This window comes from Hemitrygon akajei, chromosome 7, assembly GCF_048418815.1.
Source record: "Hemitrygon akajei chromosome 7, sHemAka1.3, whole genome shotgun sequence".
In the NCBI taxonomy this organism is placed as follows: domain Eukaryota; kingdom Metazoa; phylum Chordata; class Chondrichthyes; order Myliobatiformes; family Dasyatidae; genus Hemitrygon; species Hemitrygon akajei.
In genome coordinates this window covers 100,394,136-100,413,379 of record NC_133130.1, presented here as the reverse complement: position 1 = coordinate 100,413,379, position 19,244 = coordinate 100,394,136, and the positions used below count along the sequence as shown (strand labels likewise).

General features: G+C 39.9%; 1 protein-coding gene and 1 non-coding gene across 2 annotated transcripts in view; one reads left to right on the top strand and one right to left on the bottom strand.

The window, feature by feature from the left end:
* Nucleotides 1–19,244, bottom strand: part of prkn (parkin RBR E3 ubiquitin protein ligase) — a 1,122,674-nt gene that overhangs the window by 1,027,024 nt on the left and 76,406 nt on the right. The window lies entirely within an intron of this gene.
* Nucleotides 7,527–7,633, top strand: LOC140731307 (U6 spliceosomal RNA). Its single transcript, XR_012099783.1, has one exon. It is a non-coding gene; the product is annotated as a U6 spliceosomal RNA (small nuclear RNA).

Here is a 19,244-nt window from a genome sequence, read left to right as displayed (position 1 = left end):
CTTGTCCAAGGGTGATGTGCAGGTTAGCAAAGGGAAGGAATGCCTTACACCTCCTTTGGTAGAGACGCATCTCCACCCCACCACCCTATTTTCACTAACAAAAGAAATTCATTTAAAATTCTGAAACAACTTCTACGAGTCTGTGGTGGCCAGTGCTATCATGTTTGCTGTTATGTGCTGGGGCAGCAGGCTGAGGGTAGTAGACACCAACAGAATCAACAAACACATTCATAAGGCCAGTGATGTTGTGGGGGTGGAACTGGACTCTCTGACGGTGGTGTCTGAAAAGAGGATGCTGTCCAAGTTGCATGCCATCTTGGACAATGTCTCCCATCCACTCCATAATGTACTGGTTAGGCACAGGAGTACATTCAGCCAGAGTCTCATTCCACAAAGATGCAACACTGAGCATCATAGGAAGTCATTCCTGCCTGTGGCCATCAAACTTTACAATTCCTCCCTCAGAGTGTCAGACACTCTGAGCCAATAGGCTGGTCCTGGACTTATTTCCACTTGGCATGATTAACTTATTATTATTTAATTATTTATGGTTTTATATTTCTATATTTCTACACGATTCTTGGTTGGTGCGACTGTAACGAAACCCAATTTCTCTCGGGATCAATAAAGTATGTCTGTCTGTCTGTCTGTCTACACAGTGAGAATTGTTTAAGATTTAGCACATCTAAAACATGCAGCTAGAAAATTTAAGTTCAGTTATAACTTTTACATGCATCTATGAAATGTCCAGTCAAAAAATTGGGATTGATTTTTTTGTGATACATATGGTGCCAGTTTCAACCTTTCTTTCACGTAGTAATTATTGTTAGCTAAGAGTGCAGAGAATCAAATTGACAATTCATTAGTTCCTGCTTGGTTTGATTTCATGTTTTCAGATATAAAATGATGATCACCTCAATTAAAGAATAAAACACATACAATGTGAATACGTGTTTTAAATATTTTGTTACTACTAAGCCATATTTTTGGAAATGATTTTTCTTCTGGATGCGTCACAGCTTGGCATGACAACCTCTCTGCCCAAGACAGCTAAAAATTGGCAGAGTTGTGGACATGGCTCAGCATGTCATGGAAACTACTGTCTGCTCCACTGACCCTCGCAACAATTCCCGCTGCCTCAGGAAAACAGCTGATCATATATCTGAAAATGAAGAATCAAAACAAGCAGGAACTAATGAGCTGTCAATTTGATTCTCTGCACTGTTGTATAACAATTATTATTACATGAAAGAAAAGTTGAAAATGGTGTCATATTTATCACAAAAAATTGTTAATCCCAATTTTTTGGCTGGACATCTCATAGATCATCCCGATCATTCTCCTCTTCTCCCACTTTCTATTGGCAGAGGATACCAAAGCTTGAAAACATGCACAACCAGCCTCAAGGGCAGCCTTCATCCTGCTGATACAAGACTGAAATAAATCTCACGTACGATAAAAATGAATTCTTGATTTCTCAGTGAGGCTCTTGCATTTTATTTAACTACCTGCACACTCTAACTGTAACATGATATTCTGCATAGTAATACACACAAAATGCTGGAGGAACTCAGCAGGCCAGGCAGCATCTATGGAAAAGAGTAAACAGCTGACATTTCAGGTCAAGACCCTTCATCAGGTCTGGCTTTATATCTGGAAATATAGAATCTGCAAAAATTCAGGACTCAGGATATTCTGCAAGACACACTATATGCTGGAGGTACTGAGCAGGCCAGCAGCATCAGTGAAAAAGAGTACAGTCGATGTTTTGGGCCGCGACCCTTCATCGAAAATGAGGAGTCAGAGTAAGAAAGTTGGGGGGAGGAGGGAAAGAAGAACTTCCGGTATGCCCCACATCCCCACCCCCCTTCACCACTTCCCATCCCCTTTTCCCTCTCTCACCTTATCTCCTTATCCAACCATTGCCTCCTTTTGGTGCTCCTCCCTCCTTTTCTTTCTTCCATGGCCTTCTGTCTCTTTTACAAATTTACTTCCCAGCTCTTTACTGCATCCTTCCCCCTTCAGCTTTCACCTATCACATTGTGTTTCTCTCTCCCCTATCCCCACCTTTTAAATCTACTCCTCAGCTTTTTCTCTCCAGTCCTGCCGAAGGATTTTGACCCAAAATGTAGACTGTACTCTTTTCCTGGATGCTGCATGGCCTGCTGAGTTTCTCCAGCATTTTTTGTGTGTGTTGTTTTGATTTCCAGCATCTGCAGATTTTCTCTTGTTTTTGTGTTACTAAACCAATTACCAGTTTTTGCCTATTGAGCCACAGGAATGAAGGATTAGATAGTTTTATAAAGTGAGTCAGGTGGACAAAAATAATGCCTACAATTAGTTTGATGAGCTGAGTTTCTCCTTACCACATTAATATGCTTAAGCATTTTGATCACTGACAATGGCATTATGACTTATGCCTTTTTAATCATCCACTTCTTATTATGAATGAGAACAAATCAAGAATGCCGGCTCACCAAAATCAAAAACTTTCAAAAACTGTCTCCAGTAAATAGCTAAACTTTTGACCAAAAATACTGATTTCTGGCACAAATCTGAATAAGAATTATATCTATTTTGCCTTATTATCAGTCTGTTGGAGTTATCTATTAGTTCATAATCTGACAAGCACTGGAATAATTTGATGATTGGATTTTCCAGTAAAGCCAATTAGATGCAGCTAGATTTAATTTTGCAAAGCTAATTTTACACCTTAGAATCACTAGTTGAATCTCATACATTTGTAAATTTGAAATTCATCCCTTTAGTTCATGCAGGATTATCCCGAAATTTGGGTACTAGATTCTAAAGAGCATCATTATCCTGCTAAATTTAAATCGAAGAGGCGGAGAGGGAAGAGGTAAAAGAAGCTCGGAGAGAAGCTTTTTTTTTAAACTGATCGGGGCAAAGAGGATAGCACAGGAGTGTGACGTAGCGCAACAAAGGTTTAAAAGAAAGGCCGCCATATACAGCGGCCATCGGCGTAGCAGCCATCGTTGGAGTGGACTGAGGCAGAGTGGGACGGCTTTGGCTCAATCAGGCTTCAGCGAGAACAGGCAGAGGCGAGGTTGAACAGGGCACGACTGCGCAAGCATGTGAAAGTTGGCCTCTGAGATCAGCGGGGAAACTTAAAAAGCGAGCAGAGGCTAAGTACGGGCTTCACTCCAGGTGAGGTAAGGCCAGGTAAGCTCCTTTAATTAATCTAATTAGCTTAGGAGTAGGTAATGGAGGCAGCAGTTAGGGCAGTTGAGTGCTCCGTTTGCGGTATGTGGGAAGTCAGGGCGAGCACTGTTGTCCCTGATGACTACAACTGCAAAAGGTGCATCCAGCTGCAGCTCTTGACAAACCGTGTTAGGGAACTGGAGCTGGAGCTGGATGAACTTCGGATCATTTGGGAGGCAGAGGCAGAGGCAGAAATAGACAGGAGTTTCAGGGAGATAATCACCCCTAGGAGTCAGGAGACAGGTAGTTGGGTGACTGTCAGGAGAGGGAACGGGAATAGACAGAATGAGCAGAGCACCCCTGTGGCCATTCCCATCAACAATAAGTATACCGTTTTGGATACTGTTGGTGGGGACAACCTACCAGGGACAAGTTGCAGTGGTTGCATCTCTGACACCAAGACTGGACCCTCAGCTCAGAAGGGAAGGAAGGAAAAGAGGAGAGCAGTAGTGATAGGGGATTTGATAGTTAGGGGGACAGATAGGAGGTTCTGTGGAAGAGATCGAGAATCCCAGATGGTCTGTTGCCTCCCTGGTGCCAGGATCCGAGATATCTCAAATCGAGTTCAGTATTCTCAAGAGGGAGCGTGAGCAGCCGGATGTCATGGTCCATGTAGGAACCAATGATGTGGGTAGGAAGAGTGAGGAGGTCCTGAAAGGTGAGTTTAGGGAGCTAAGTGCCAAGTTAAAGGACAGGACCTCCAGGATAGCAATCGCAGGATTGCTACCAGTGCCACGTGCAGGTGGGTTTAGAAATAGTAAGATAATGCAGATCAACACGTAGCTGAAGACATGGTGCAGGAGGGAGGGCTTCAGATTTATAGATAATTGAACAGTTTTCCAGGGAAGGTGGGACCTGTTCCGGCCGGACGGTTTACATCTGAACAGGAGGGGGACAAATATTCTTGCAGGTAGGTTTGCTAGAGAGGCTTCAGTGAATTTAAACTAGATACGAGGGGGGAGGGGAACCAGAGTGTAGGAACAGATGTATGGGAGAAGGAAGAAAAAGAAGACAGTAAAGTTCTTTGTAATGTTAGAGATAAACAGAGAGGAGGAAGTGGAGAATTTCTTAAATGCATTTATTTTAATGCTAGGAGCATTGTAAAAAAGGTGGATGAGCTTAGAGCATGGATTGATACCTGGAAATATGATGTTGTAGCTATTAGTGAAACATGGTTGCAGGAGGGGTGTGATTAGCAACTAAATATTCCTGGATTTCGTTGCTTCAGGTGTGATAGAATCGCAGGGGCAAGAGGGGGAGGTGTGACATTGCTTGTCAGAGTAAATATTACAGCGGTGCTCTGGCAGGATAGATTAGAGGGCTCGTCTAGGGAGACTATTTGGGTGGAATTGAGGAATGGGAAAGGTGTAGTAACACTTATAGGGGTGTATTATAGACCACCTAATGGGGAGCAAGAATTGGAGGAGAAAATTTGCAAGGAGGTAGCAGATATTTGTAGTAAGCACAGGGTTGTGATTGTGAGAGATTTTAATTTTCCACAAATAGACTGGGAAGCCCATACTGTAAAAGGGATGGATGGTTTGGAGTTTGTAAAATGTGTGCGGGATAGTTTTTTGTAGCAATACATAGAGGTACCAACTAGAGAAGGGGTAGTGCTGGATCTTCTGTCAGGAAATGAAATAGGTCAGGTGACGGAGGTATGTATTGGGGAGCACTTCGGGTCCAGTGATCACAATGCCATTAGTTTCAATATAATTATGGAGAAGGATAGAACTGTACCCAGGATTGAGATTTTTGATTAGAGAAAGGCTAACTTTAGGGAGATGTGAAAGGATTTAGAAGGAGTGGATTGGGACAATTTGTTTTATGGGAAGGATGTAATAGAGAAATGGAGGTCACTTAAAGGTGAAATTTTGAGGGTACAGAAACTTTATGTTCTTGTTAGGTTGAAAGGAAAGGTTAAAAGTTTGAGAGAGCCATGGTTTTCAAGGGATATTGGAAACTTGGTTAGGAAAAAGAGAGAGATATACAATAAATATAGGCAGCATGGAGTAAATGAAGTGCTCGAGGAATATAAAGAATGTAAGAAGAATCTTAAGAAAGAAATTAGAAAAGCCTAAAGAAGATACGAGGTTGCTTTGGCAAGTAAGGTGAAAATAAATCCAAAGGGTTTCTACAGTTATATTAATAGCAAAAGGACAGTGAGGAATAAAATTGGTCTCTTAGAGAATCAGAGTGGACAGCTATGTGTGGAGCCGAAAGAGATGGGGGAGATTTTGAACAATTTCTTTTCTTCAGTATTCACTAAGGAGAAGGATATTGAATTGCGTAAGGTAAAGGAAACAAGTAGGGAAGTTATGGAAACTATGACAATTAAAGAGGAGGAAGTACTGGTGCTTTTAAGGAATATAAAAGAGGATAAATCTCTGGGTCCTGACAGGATTTTCCCTAGGACCTTGAGGGAAGTTAGTGTAGAAATAGCAGGGGCTCTGACAGAAATATTTCAAATGTCATTAGAAACAGATGGTGCTGGAGGATTGGCGTATTGTTCATGTGGTTCCATTGTTTAAAAAGGGTTCTAAGAGTAAACCTAGCAATTATAGGCCTGTCAGTTTGACGTCAGTGGTGGGTAAAGCATTCTTAGAGATGGTATATATAATTACCTGGATAGACAGGGTCTGATTACGAACAGTCAGCATGGATTTGTGCGTGGAAGGTCATGTTTGACAAATCTTATTGAATTTTTTGAAGAGTTTACGAGGAAAGTTGACGAGGGTAAAGCAGTGGATGTTGTCTGCATGGACTTCAGTAAGGCCTTTGACAAGGTTCCGCACGGAAGGTTAGTAAGAAAGGTTCAATCGTTAGGTATTAATATTGAAGTAGTAAAATGGATTCAACAGTGGCTAGATGGGAGATGCCAGAGAATAGTGGTGGATAACTGTTTGTCAGATTGGAGGCCGGTGACTAGTGGTGTGCCTCAGGGATCTGTACTGGGTCCAATGTTGTTTGTCATATACATTAATGATCTGGATGATGGGGTGGTAAATTGGATTAGTAAGTATGCAGATGATACTAAGGTAGGAGGCGTTGTGGATAATGAAGTAGGTTTTCAAAGCTTGCAGAGAGATTTAGGCCAGTTAGAAGAGTGGGCTGAACGATGGCAGATGGAGTTTAATGCTGTTAAGTGTGAGGTGCTGCATTTTAGTAGGAAGAATCCAAATAGGACATTCATGGTAAATGGTAGGGCATTGAAGAATGCAGTAGAACAGAGTGATCTAGGAATAATGGTGCATAGTTCCCTGAAAGTGGAATCTCATGTGGATAGGGTGGTGAAGAAAGTTTTTGGTATGCTGGCCTTTATAAATCAGAGCATTGAGTTTAGGAGTTGGGATGTAATGCTAAAATTGTGCAAGGCCGAATTTGGAGTATTGTGTACAGTTCTGGTCACTGAATTATAGGAAAGATGTCAACAAAATAGAGAGAGTACAGAGAAGATTTACTAAAATGTTACCTGGGTTTCAGTACCTAAGTTACAGGGAAAGGTTGAACAAGTTAGGTCTTTATTCTTTGGAGCGTAGAAGGTTGAGGGGGGACTTGATAGAGGTATTTAAAATTATGAGGGGGATAGATAGAGTTGACGTGGATAGGCTTTTTCCATTAAGAGTAGGGGAGATTCAAACAAGAGGACATGAGTTGAGAGTTGGGGAGCAAAAGTTTAGGGGTAACATGAGGAGGAATTTCTTTACTCAGAGAGTGGTAGCTGTGTGGAACCAGCTTCCAGTATAAGTGGTAGAGGCAAGTTCGGTATTGTCATTTAAAGTAAAATTGGATAGGTATATGGACAGGAAAGGAATGGAGGGTTATGGGCTGAGTGCAGGTCAGTGGGACTAGTTGAGAGTAAGCATTCGGCACGGACTAGAAGGGTCAAGATGGCCTGTTTATGTGCTGTAATTGTTATATGGTTATATGGTTATACTAAACATTTGGTAACCATTTCACAAACACTGGGCACTCAATTTTCCTGAAAAATACTTACTGCAGTACAATGCAATTCTTGTTATTCTCTGTGTCCAAGCAAAGAATTATTTCAAATAGAACATCCTCCTTCAAATAATATTGACAAGGTACATCCCACTTCTTTCATTCATTAAGAATTTCCTAAAAGTTTGTACTCTTTGTGGAAAATGTCAAAACAAAAGAGCTGGTAATTGCTCTATATTATGTCTATATTACTGGTGTTGAGTTTTAAAGGGTTGAAAGCTTCAAGTTCCTTGGCGTGGACATTGCCAACTTCCTGTCCTGGTTCAATCACATTGACATCACAGTCAAAAAAATTCACCAGCGTGTTCGCTTCGGCAGCACATATACTAAAATTGGAACGATACAGAGAAGATTAGCATGGCCCCTGCACAAGGAATACACGCAAATTCGTGAAGCGTTTTTAAATTTTTTTTTAAAATTCACCAGCAACTCAATTTCCTCAGGAGGCTAAAGAAATTTGTCAATTTGTTTCGACATCTAACAGATTTATATCAATGCACCATAGAAAGCATTCTCTCTGGATGCATAATGGCTTTGAATGGCAACTGCTCTACATGTGACCACACATAAGTGCAGAGAGTTGTGGACACAGCTCAATGCATCATGAGAATGAGAATCCCCTCTATGGCCTCTCTCTACTTCTTACTGTCTCAGTAAAGCAGCCAGTATAATCAAAGACCCCATCATCCCAGACATTCTCTCAAGGACATACCGCCACACTCAAGGACAGCTTCTATACCACTGTTATCAAGCACTTTAACAGACCTCTTGTACGATAAGATTGATTTTTGATCTCACAGTCTACCTCTTTATGATCTTGCACTTTATCATTTTACCTGCACTGCGCTTTTTCGGTAGATTTTACACTTTATTCTGCACCGTTGTTCTACCTAATTCTAGCTCAATGCACTGTATAATGATTTGATCTGTATGAACAGTATGTAAGTCGAGCTTTTCACTATATCTTGGTATATGTGACATTAATAAACCAATAGCAACCAATTTTAAAATCTTGACAACTGATTTCTGCGAAGTATCACTACATGGGAATTTCCTTAAATTATCTTTGTAAGTGTATCAAGATAAATGGAACTGTTATACATACTAGTTACAGTCTTTACAGTAAATTCTGGACAGGATGGAGGGGCTGACTGATCTATACTTGTTCTCAGATTCCTGTTTCCAAATCAGAAGAGTGCTATCAAATCAGGTCTGCTGAAATACAGGTTAATTCATTAATTGAACTCTGGCGATTAAAAATAAAGCATAAGTTACTATTCTCAATAATTTCCAGCTATTTGTTTTTAATCTATCTTTGTTAAAACCCTCATTCCAATTTCTAAAGCTTCTGCCCTTTTACCTAATGTAACCTGATGTTTTCAAACTTCAAAACTGGCCATAAGAATAAAATGAAGTCAACTTAACCAAAGAAGGAAAACCTGCTATGTTCCTCAATCTCCTTTGTCCCAACAACTTTACACAGATTTGCCCCTGTTTTATGCTTCGATTTTCAAAAAATTTAGGCCCAACATCTGACTGTGAAAAAAGTGTTAAAAACAGTATCCACTTCGGCCTCATTTCTGTTTAACTGTGATTCAGGAAGTTATGGTCTCATGGCTTCAGATGGAATAGTTTTGTTATGTCTGCATAAGCTGCTGAATTTCCATCTGCAATGGATGATTTTTTTTGAAATTGCACAACCGTCCAAGTATAGACTTTTCTATTCTTATGATAGCCATCCTGTGTTGATGGAATTAAAGTTCCTCCATTTAGTGTGAATTTACTGCATCACATTTACTCAAGGCATCATACTTCTATTAGGTAAAAATTATGATATTCTCAGTTAAGTGAGTCAAGCTGATTAGCTCAATTATTTCACTGATTGCGTGTAACCCAGCAAATAATATAAAAACAGACAGTATGAGCTTTTACACGTGCATAAAAGGCAGTAATTAAAGTAAATGGAATAGGAATTTGTTTGTTATTGTCACATGTACCAAGATCCAGTGAAAAACTTGCTTTGCATATTGTTCATACAGATAAGATCATTACATGATGCATTGAGGCAGAACAAGGTAAAACAATAACCATGCAAACTAAAGTGTACCAGGTAAAGTAAAAGAGCAGTGCATGTACATGATAAAGTACATGTTCATAGCTAGATAGATAGTGAAGTCAAGATACCATCTTATTGTACTAGGGAACTATTCAATAATTTTATAACAGCAGGATGGGAGCCTGGTGAATACGTTTTCAAGCTTTTGTATCTTCTGCCTAAAATCTGTCATTAGGAAAATGTTGGAATCTTTATTAAGGAGTTAACAGTATTTCAAAATTATTAATCAAGCATTGTCAATGTGGTTTTATAAAAGTTAAAACATGTTAGACAAATTCGCTGGATGTAATAAACAGTGGATGAAAAGGATCTGGTAGATTTCTATCAGGATTTGCAGAAGGCATTCACAATTTATTATCTTCAACATCTACTTATAATTGAATAAGTTATGGGCTCATGAAGAAGAATGTGACTAAACAGTATCACTATACATATAAAATTACATAGAATATGCCTGCACATCTCAAATGTGTGATACTAAACTCAATTGATCTAAATTAGTATTTATGTAGTGCCATTCCTCAGTCAGATTTGGTGCTGAGCAAGTTGTGAGGAGGACATAATATGCCTACAAAGCAATATAGGTTGAATGGACAATGAAGTTGATAGGCTGTAATGTGGGAAAATGTGAGTTGATCAGCTTTGGAAAAAGAATGAAATGAACAAATTATGATTGAAACAAAATTAGCCTATGAAATGTATAAAGGGATTGGAGGGACATGGGTTGAGGGATTGGTTCTGACAAATGAAAAATATCACAGGGCACTAGAGAAAGGACATGGAGTACTACATGTGGTGTTTAAGGAAGGATATACTTGCTCAGGACGCAGTGCAGAGGAGGTATATTTGATAGACTCCTGGATTAACAGGAGTGGTATATGAATCAGAATCACCAGCATGTGACATGAAATTTTTGAACTTAGCAGTAGCAGTTCAGTGCAATACACGATAATTATAGAAAGAAAAAAATCATCAATCAATTACAGTGTACATATATGTGTATTGAATAGATTAAAATAGTGTAAAAACAGAAATAATGTATTTTTTTAAATGAAGTAATGTTTATGGGTTCAATGTCCATTTAGGAATCATATGGCAGAGGGGAAGAAGCTGTTCCTGATTGCTGATTGTCTGCCTTCAGGTTTCTGTACCTCCTTCCTGATGGACACAATGAGAAGAGGGAATGCCCTGGATGATGGGGGTCCTTAATAATGGTCGGCACCTTTCTGAGGCACCAGTCCTTGAAGACGTCTTGGGTACTATGGAGGCTAGTACCCAAGATGGAGCTAATTTTACAACTTTCTGTAGCTTCTTTCAATCCTTGCTATAGCACCACCTTCCCGCCATACCAGACAGTGATGCAACCTGTCAGAATGCTCTCCAAGCTACATCTTTAGAAGTTTTTGAGTTGAGAAACCAAATCTCTTCAAATGCCTAATGAAATATAGCCACTGCCTTGCCTTCTTTATAGCTGTATCTATATCTTCGAATCAGGTTAGATCCTCAGAGATCTTGATACCCAAGAACTTGAAACTGCTCACTCTCTCCACTTCTGATCACTCTCTAAGGATTGGTTCATATTGGTTCATATATTGGTTATTACCCTTCCTGAAGTCCACAATCAGCTCTTGAATCTTATTGACACTGAGGGCAAGGTTGTTGTTGCAACACCACTCAACTAGTTGGCTTATCTCACTCCTGTACACCCTCTCATCTCCATCTGAGATTCTACCAACAATGGCTGCATCATCAGCAAATTAGTAGAAAGCATTTGAGCTATACCAAGCCACACAGTCATGGGTATAGAGATTGTAGAGCAGTGAGCTAAGCGCTCTGAGGTGCATCGGTGTTGCCTGTCAGCGAGGATGAGATATTCATAGATTCATAGAAAATAGGTGCAGGAGTAGGCCATTTGGCCCTTCGAGCCTGTACCGCCTTTCAATATGATCATGGCTGATCATCCAACTCAGAACCCTGTACCTGCTTTCTCTCCATACCCACTGATCCCTTTAGCCACAAGGGCAATATCTAACTCCCTCTTAAATATAGCCAATCAACTGGCCTCATATGTTTCCTGTGGCAGAGAATTCCACAGATTCACCACTCTCTGTGTGAAGAAATTTTTCCTCATCTCGGTCCTAAAAGGCTTCCCCTTTATCCTTAAACTGTGACCCCTTGTTCTGGACTCCCCCAACATCAGAAACAATCTTCCTGCATCTAGCCTGCCCAATCCCTTTAGAATTTTATATGTTTCAATAAGATCCCCCCTCAATTTTCTAAATTCCAGCAAGTATAAGCCTAGTCAATCCAGTCTTTCTTCATATGAAAGTCCTACCATCTCAGGAACCAATCTGGTGAACCTTCTTTGTACTCCCTCTATGGCAAGAATGTCTTTCCTCAGGTTAGGGGACCAAAACTGCACACAACACTCCAGCTGTGGTCTCATCAAGGCCTTGTACAACTGCAGTAGAACCTCCCTTCTCCTGTACTTGAATCCTCTTGCTATGAATGCCAACATACCATTTACCTTTTTCACCGCCTGCTGTACCTGCATGCCCACTTTCAATGACTGGTGTACAATGACACCCAGGTCCCGTTGTACCTCCCCTTTTCCTAATCGGCCACCATTCAGATAATAATCTGTTTTCCTGTTCTTGCAACCAAAGTGGGTAACCTCACATTTATCCACATTAAATTGCATCTGCCATGAATTTGCTCACTCACCTAACCTATCCAAGTCACCCTGCATCCTCTTAGCATCCTCCTCACAGCTAACACCACCGCCCAGCTTCGTGTCATCCGCAAACTTGGAGATGCTGCATTTAATTCCTTTGTCTAAATCATTAATATATATTGTAAACAACTGAGGTCCCAGCACTGAGTCTTGCGGTACCCCACTAGTCACCGCCTGCCAATCTGAAAAGGTCCCGTTTATTCCCACTCTTTGCTTCCTGTTTGCCAACCAATTCTCTATCCACATCAATACCATACCCCCAATACCATGTGCTTTAAGTTTACACACTAATCTCCTGTGTGGGACCTTGTCAAAAGCCTTTTGAAAATCCAAATATACCACATCCACTTGCTCTCCCCTATCCACTCTACTAGTTACATCCTCAAACAATTCTATAAGATTCGTCAGACATGATTTTCCTTTCACAAATCCATGCTGACTTTGTCCAATGATTTCACCTCTTTCCAAATGTGCTGTAATCTCATCTTTGATAACCCACTCTAGCATTTTCCCCACCACCGATGTCAGGCTAACCGGTCTATAATTCCCTGGTTTCTCTCTCCCTCCTTTTTTAAAAAGTGGGGTTACATTAGCCACCCTCCAATCCTCAGGAACTAATCCAGAATCTAAGGAGTTTTGAAAAATTATCACTAATGCATCCATTATTTCTTGGGCTACTTCCTTAAACATTCTGGGATGCAGACCATCTGGCCCTGGGGATTTATCTGCCTTTAATCCCTTCAATTTACCTAACACCACTTCCCTACTAACATGTATTTCCCTCAGTTCCTCCATCTCACTAGACTCTCGGTCCCCTATTTCCGGAAGATTATTTATGTCCTGCTTAGTGAAGACAGAACCAAAGTAGTTATTCAATTGGTCTGCCATGTCCTTATTCCCCATGATCAATTTACCTGTTTTTGACTGTAAGGGACCTACATTTGTCTTAACCAATCTTTTTCTTTTCACATATCTATAAAAGCTTTTACAGTCAGTTTTTATGTTCCCTGCCAGCTTTCTCTCATAATCTTTTTTCCCTTTTCTAATTAAGCCCTTTGTCCTCCTCTGCTGGACTCTGAATTTCTCCCAGTCCTCAGGTGTGCCGCTTTTTCTGGCTAATTTGGATCACCCAATCTATATGTAGTTTGAAGTCACTCATTATAACTACTGTTCCTTTATTGCACACATTTCTAATTTCCTGTTTAATGCCATCCCCAACCTCACTACTACTGTTAGGTGGCCTGTACACAACTCCCACCAGCGTTTTCTTCCCCTTAGTGTTATGCAGCTCTACCCAGATCGATTCCACATCCTCCAGGCTAATGTCCTTCCTTTCTATTGCATTAATCTCCTCTCTAACCAGCAACACTACCCCACCTCCTTTCCCTTTCTGTCTATCCCTCCTGAATATTGAATATCACTGGATGTTGAGCTCCCATCCTTGGTCACCCTGGAGCCATGTCTCTGTGATCCCAACTATATCATATTGATTAATAACTATCTGCACATTCAATTCATCCACCTTGTTACGAATGCTCCTCGCATTGACACACAAAGCCTTCAGGCTTGTTTTTACAACACTCTGAGCCCTTATACAATTATGTTGAAAAGTGGTCCTTTTTGATTTTTGCCCTGGATTTGCCTGCCTGCCACTTTTACTTTTCACCTTACTACTTTTTGCTTCTACCCTCATTTTACACCTCTCTGTCTCTCTGCACTTGTTCCCATCCCCCTGCCACATTAGTTTAAATCCTCCTGAACAGCAGTAGCAAACGCTCCCCCTAGGACATTGGTTCCAGTCCAGCCCAGGTGCAGACCATCCTGTTTCTACCGGTCCCACCTCCCCCAGAACTGGTTCCAATGCCCCAGGAATTTGAATCCTTCCCCCTTGCACCATTTTTCAAGCCACGTATTCATCTGAAATATCCTCCTATTTCTACTCTGACTAGCACGTGGCACTGGTAGTAATCCAGAGATTATAACCTTTGTGGTCCTACTTTTTAGTTTATCTCCTAACTCCCTAAATTCACCTTGTCGGACCTCATCCCGTTTTTTACCTATATCGTTGGTACCTATGTGCACCACGACCACTGGCTGTTCACCCTCCCACTCCAGAATGTCCTGCAGCCGCTCAGAAACATCCTTGACCCTTGCACCAGGGAGGCAACATACCACCCTGGAGTCTCGTTTACGGCCGCAGAAACGCCTATCTATTCCCCTTACAATCGAATCCCCTATCACTATAGCTCTCCCACTCCTTTTCCTTCCCTCCTTTGCCGCAGAGCCACCCATGGTGCCATGAACTTGGTTGCTGTTGCCTTCCCCTGATGAGACATCTCCCCCAACAGTATCCAAAACAGTATATCTGTTTAGGAGGGAGATGACCTCAAAGGACTCCTGCCTACTGCTACGCTGTCTAGTGGCCACCCATTCCCTTTCTGCCTGTGTAGCATTTACCTGTGGTGTGGCCAACTCACTGAATGTGCATTCACGACTTTCTCAGCATCGCGGATGCTCCAGTATGAATCCAATCGCAGCTCCAGCCACTCAATGTAGTCTGCCAGAAGCTGCAGCTGGACACACTTCCTGCACACATAGTCATCAGGGACACTGGAAGTATCCCTGATTTCCCACATGCTGCAGGATGAACAAACCATGGATGAATCAACCAATCATAAGCCACTCATCAACAATCATTCCATGGCCAGAGTCACTTAGATCACATTTCTTCCCCATTCTAATGTTTGGGTTAAACAACAACTGAACCACTTGACATCTCTGCATGCTTTTATGCATTGAGTTGCTACCACATAATTGGCTGATTAGATGTTTGCATTAATGAGCAGGTGCACAGGTGTACCTAATAAAGTGGCCACTGAATGTAGATTCCAGTAAGTACAGGCACAACTTGCTAAATCCCTTTCCATTGTTTCCAAATCCCTCTGATGAATGGAATGAAGAAAAATTGCAAGTCATTTAAAAAATTAAAATATTTTTTAAAGTTTTAAAATAATAAATTCATTTGAAGCCACATTCAACATTAATTAATAACACAGGAGATTCTGCAGATGCTGGAAATTCAGAGCAACACACACAAAATGCTGGAGGAACTCAGATCAGGTGACACATCTGAAAATGAATAAGCATTTTACATTTTGGGTTGAGACCCTGCATCAGGAATCTGCCTGAACTGCTGAGTTCCTCCAGCATTTTGTATATATTCTTCAACATGAATTAAAATTATTACTGTTGATTAAAGTTAAAAAGTCTTTTTGTTGTTAGTAACCCCATTCAAATGAATGAGGCCATACTGGATGCACCAGCTATAGCTGGCCTAAAGCTAAGAAGCCAGCCCCACAGTTCAGTGCATTCCATGTTTCTTTGCTTCAATACTTGCAAATCTGATGTATATTAACAGGTACAACATGATGAACTAATGTGTCATCACCAGTTAACTGGACTTTGAAATCTCAGACTCGTTCCTCAATAATACTTTATTTACTTGTGCCGAAGAAAACACATGGCCCCTGTCACCACACTGATGTGAAGTTTCTCTAAGAAATGCCATGGTTATGCAAAATTGACTAGTAGTTACAGGTATTAATAGATAATAGAATCTATATGTTAAAGGCCAAACATACTTCAGAATTAGTAAAGTATGTGACCAACAGAAAGTCACCCTAGAATCATTTATTTGCATGCTAATCTTGTCTCTGTAATCCAATCCAGTCCCCTGATGTGCAAAGAGAAGCTATACTATTCAAAGATCTTTCCTAAGAGACCTTTTTTGCTTGGACTAGCTGCACATTCTCTGTAAACTATTCCTGCCTGGACAATATTTTTACTTCCACAAGTGATTCTTTACAAAATGGCTTAAAAGAAGCATTGGTAGTTGTTTGTCAGTGCATCTGATAGATTGCTTGTTCTCAGGTGATCTGAGGTTCAGTTCACCTTCTACTGACTAAAGTGCAAAACAGTATTCTCTATTAGGGGAAGGCGGAAGGCACTGCGCTAATAAGAGCCTTCCCCTGCATTGGGTAGCCTCTGTTCTGCTCACAAAATAGAGGTAATGAAAAAAGTTGGCTTGGTTCTCATTTCCTTTTTCTGCACTTGTGTGTCAACTTCAAACTGCTGTCATGAGGTATGTTAGGAGTAAATTAATCCTTGCTAATCAATAGCCAATCTTTAACTGGCCAGTGCTGGGTCAGATATAGTTAACTCAAAGGTCTGCATTGAAATAAAGTTTTCATAATTATTTCAGGCTTTCAACTGCATGACGAGCCACCATTTGAAAAAATGGGGGGAGTGGAAGTTTAAAACTTTCATCCATTGCATTGAGCAATTCCTGCACTGAAAGCAACTGCATCTTTATAGTTCAAATTTTCAAATGCTTCACTATGATAAATTTCACATTTTTAAAAATAATGACTGGTTTATATTTTAACAATCTGGCCTATTTACCACTTTGCATTCTGCCAGAGAAACAGCACAAAAAATTGACTGCTATTTACACACAGCATGTGATAATATATAGAAGTGGATTAAAAAATAGACTTGTTCCTGAGTTGCCGTGGCCGTGGAAGAAGAAATTAAAGACTAAAACTTAAAACAGGAACATTTCATATCAGAGAATTTTAGGCTGAATTGCTTTGCCAGTAACATGGTTATGAACTTAAAACTTATCAGTTCTGCTTTTATTTCTTTTTAACAAAGCTGTCCCTTAAAGTCACCTGCAACACCACGAAGAAAAATTTAAAGTAAATTTTTTATCAAAGTATGTGTATGTCACCATATACTACTCTGAGATTATTATTTTCTTGTCTTATGGTCTTTTTTGTATTTGTACAATTTGTTGCCTTTTACACATTGGTCATTTGTCTGTCTTTGTTATGGGCAGTTTTCATTGACTCTATTGTGTTTCTTTATATTTACAGTGAATGCCCACAAGCAAATGAATCTCAGGATAGTACATGATGTCAAATACTGTATGTACTTTGATAATAAATTTACTTTGAACTTTCAACCTTGTATTCTGAGTGGACATAATGTTAGATCTTGGCTTGCAGTCCTAATATTTTTACACTCTTTTGAGTTTGTAAATAGGAGCAAGAACAAACAATGCAGTCCCTTGAGTTTGTTTTGCCATTTAGTGAGTTCAATGCTAATCTGAATTTGGACCTAATTCCACTTTTCTATTGGATTCCTTTCTAAACTCCGATCTGTTCCAGACCTAAATGAACTTAATGACTCAGCCTCAATGGCCATCTGGAGCAACTATTTACAAAGATTCACTAAAGTCTGAAAAGAAACCCTTCCTTGCCCCATTTTTAAAAGGACAACTCATTATTCTGAACTCATGCAAATTGATTTGGGATTCCCTCACCATGAGAAACATTCCTAAGAACCATCTCAAGAGATAAGATGCTTCAAAAGAACTTGTATTTTATACACATTTCTCACTGTCTCTGTAAAGCAGCCAGCATAATCAAAAATCCTACCCTCCCTGGATATTCTCTCTAATCCTCCCTCCCACTGGGCAGCAAATGCAAAAACCTAAAATCACATACCACTAGCAGTTATAAGATATCGAATCTTTCAAGTCTTTCCATACATTGAGTCTTTCCAGCAATTCCTGTTTATATTTCAGATTTCCAACATTTGTCATGTTTTGTTTTTGTGATATGAATTCATCTCCTTGGAGGGCCAGGCAGGAGAATGGGGTTGGGAGTAAGGATGGTCAAAATTTCAGATTATCTTTGGGAGCCAAGGTGATGTGTATTGTTTGTATAAAGCTGCAGTTAAAAGAAATTGAAAAAGTAGTTTAATTTATCAATTATATTTGTGTGTGTGTATATATATATATGATCTAAAACTATTCTATTCACCAAATGTATTTTGTTATTATGAAGTAAAATTCATTATACTTTCTGTTTTACATTATATCAAAGCATTTACACATACTGTATATGCATTTACATAAACACATAACATTTGTATAATTTGGTAATAAATGTCAAATCAGTACCATAATTTCAGTTATTAAGTATGCAATAGAGCATATCCTGCAAAGAGAGAAAAAAAACTTGCATTTAATCTTAAAGCACATACGTTCCCTGTATACAATAAACTCAACTGAACATTATTTTCCTAATCCTTTACACAATAAAATAAACTTTATTTTCAGCTACTTTGGCGAATAAAGTAACAAAGTAGATGAGTGTGCAGCTCATAGAGGCAAACATCCAAAGAATCAACACTATTAATATCTTGAAAGATATTTATTGAGTTTAAGTTCCCAATTCACACCACATTCCTTCCCTTTCTTCCATGGTCTACTCTCCTCTCCTATCAGACCCCTTCTTCTTCAGCCCTTTCTCTCTCCACCTATCACCTTGCAGCTTCTTACTTTATCCCTGCTCCCCCACCCACATATCTTTCTCCTCAACTGGTTTCAACTATCATTTGCCAGCACTTTGCGCTTCTTTCCTAACCCCCACCTTATTCTGGCTGATTCCCCATTCCTTTCTAGTCCTGATGAAGGGTCTTGGCCTGAGACATTTACTGTTTATTCCCCTCCATAGAATCAGAATCAGGTTTGATATCAAGGTCATAAGTCATGAAAAGTGTTGTTTTGCAGCAGCGGTACCTTCCAATATATAATAAAAACAATAAATTACAATAAGTATATATACAGAAATATATATACATTAAAAAGTGTAAAAAGAGAGGAAAAAATACATTAGTAATGTTCATGGTTTGTTGTCCATTCAGAAATCTGATGGCAGAGGGGAAGTAGCTGTTCCTGAAACATTGAGTGTGCAACTTTAAGCTCTTGTACTTCCTCCTTGATGGTAGCAATGGGAAGAGGATATGTCTTGGATGATGGGAGTCTTTAATGATGGACGCCACCTTGTTGAGGCATTGCATTTTGAAGGTGTCCAGAATGTTGGGGAAGCTAGTGCTCATGATGAAGCTGGCTGAGTTTACAACTTTCTGCAGCATTATATGATCCTCTGCAGTACCATACCAGATGGTGATGCAACGAGTTGGAATGCTCTCCATGGTACATCTGTAAAAATTTGGAAGTGTCTTTGATGACATACTGATTGTCACCCAACTCCTAATGAAATATAACATCAAAATGCTGGGCCCAGGATAGATTTTCAGAGG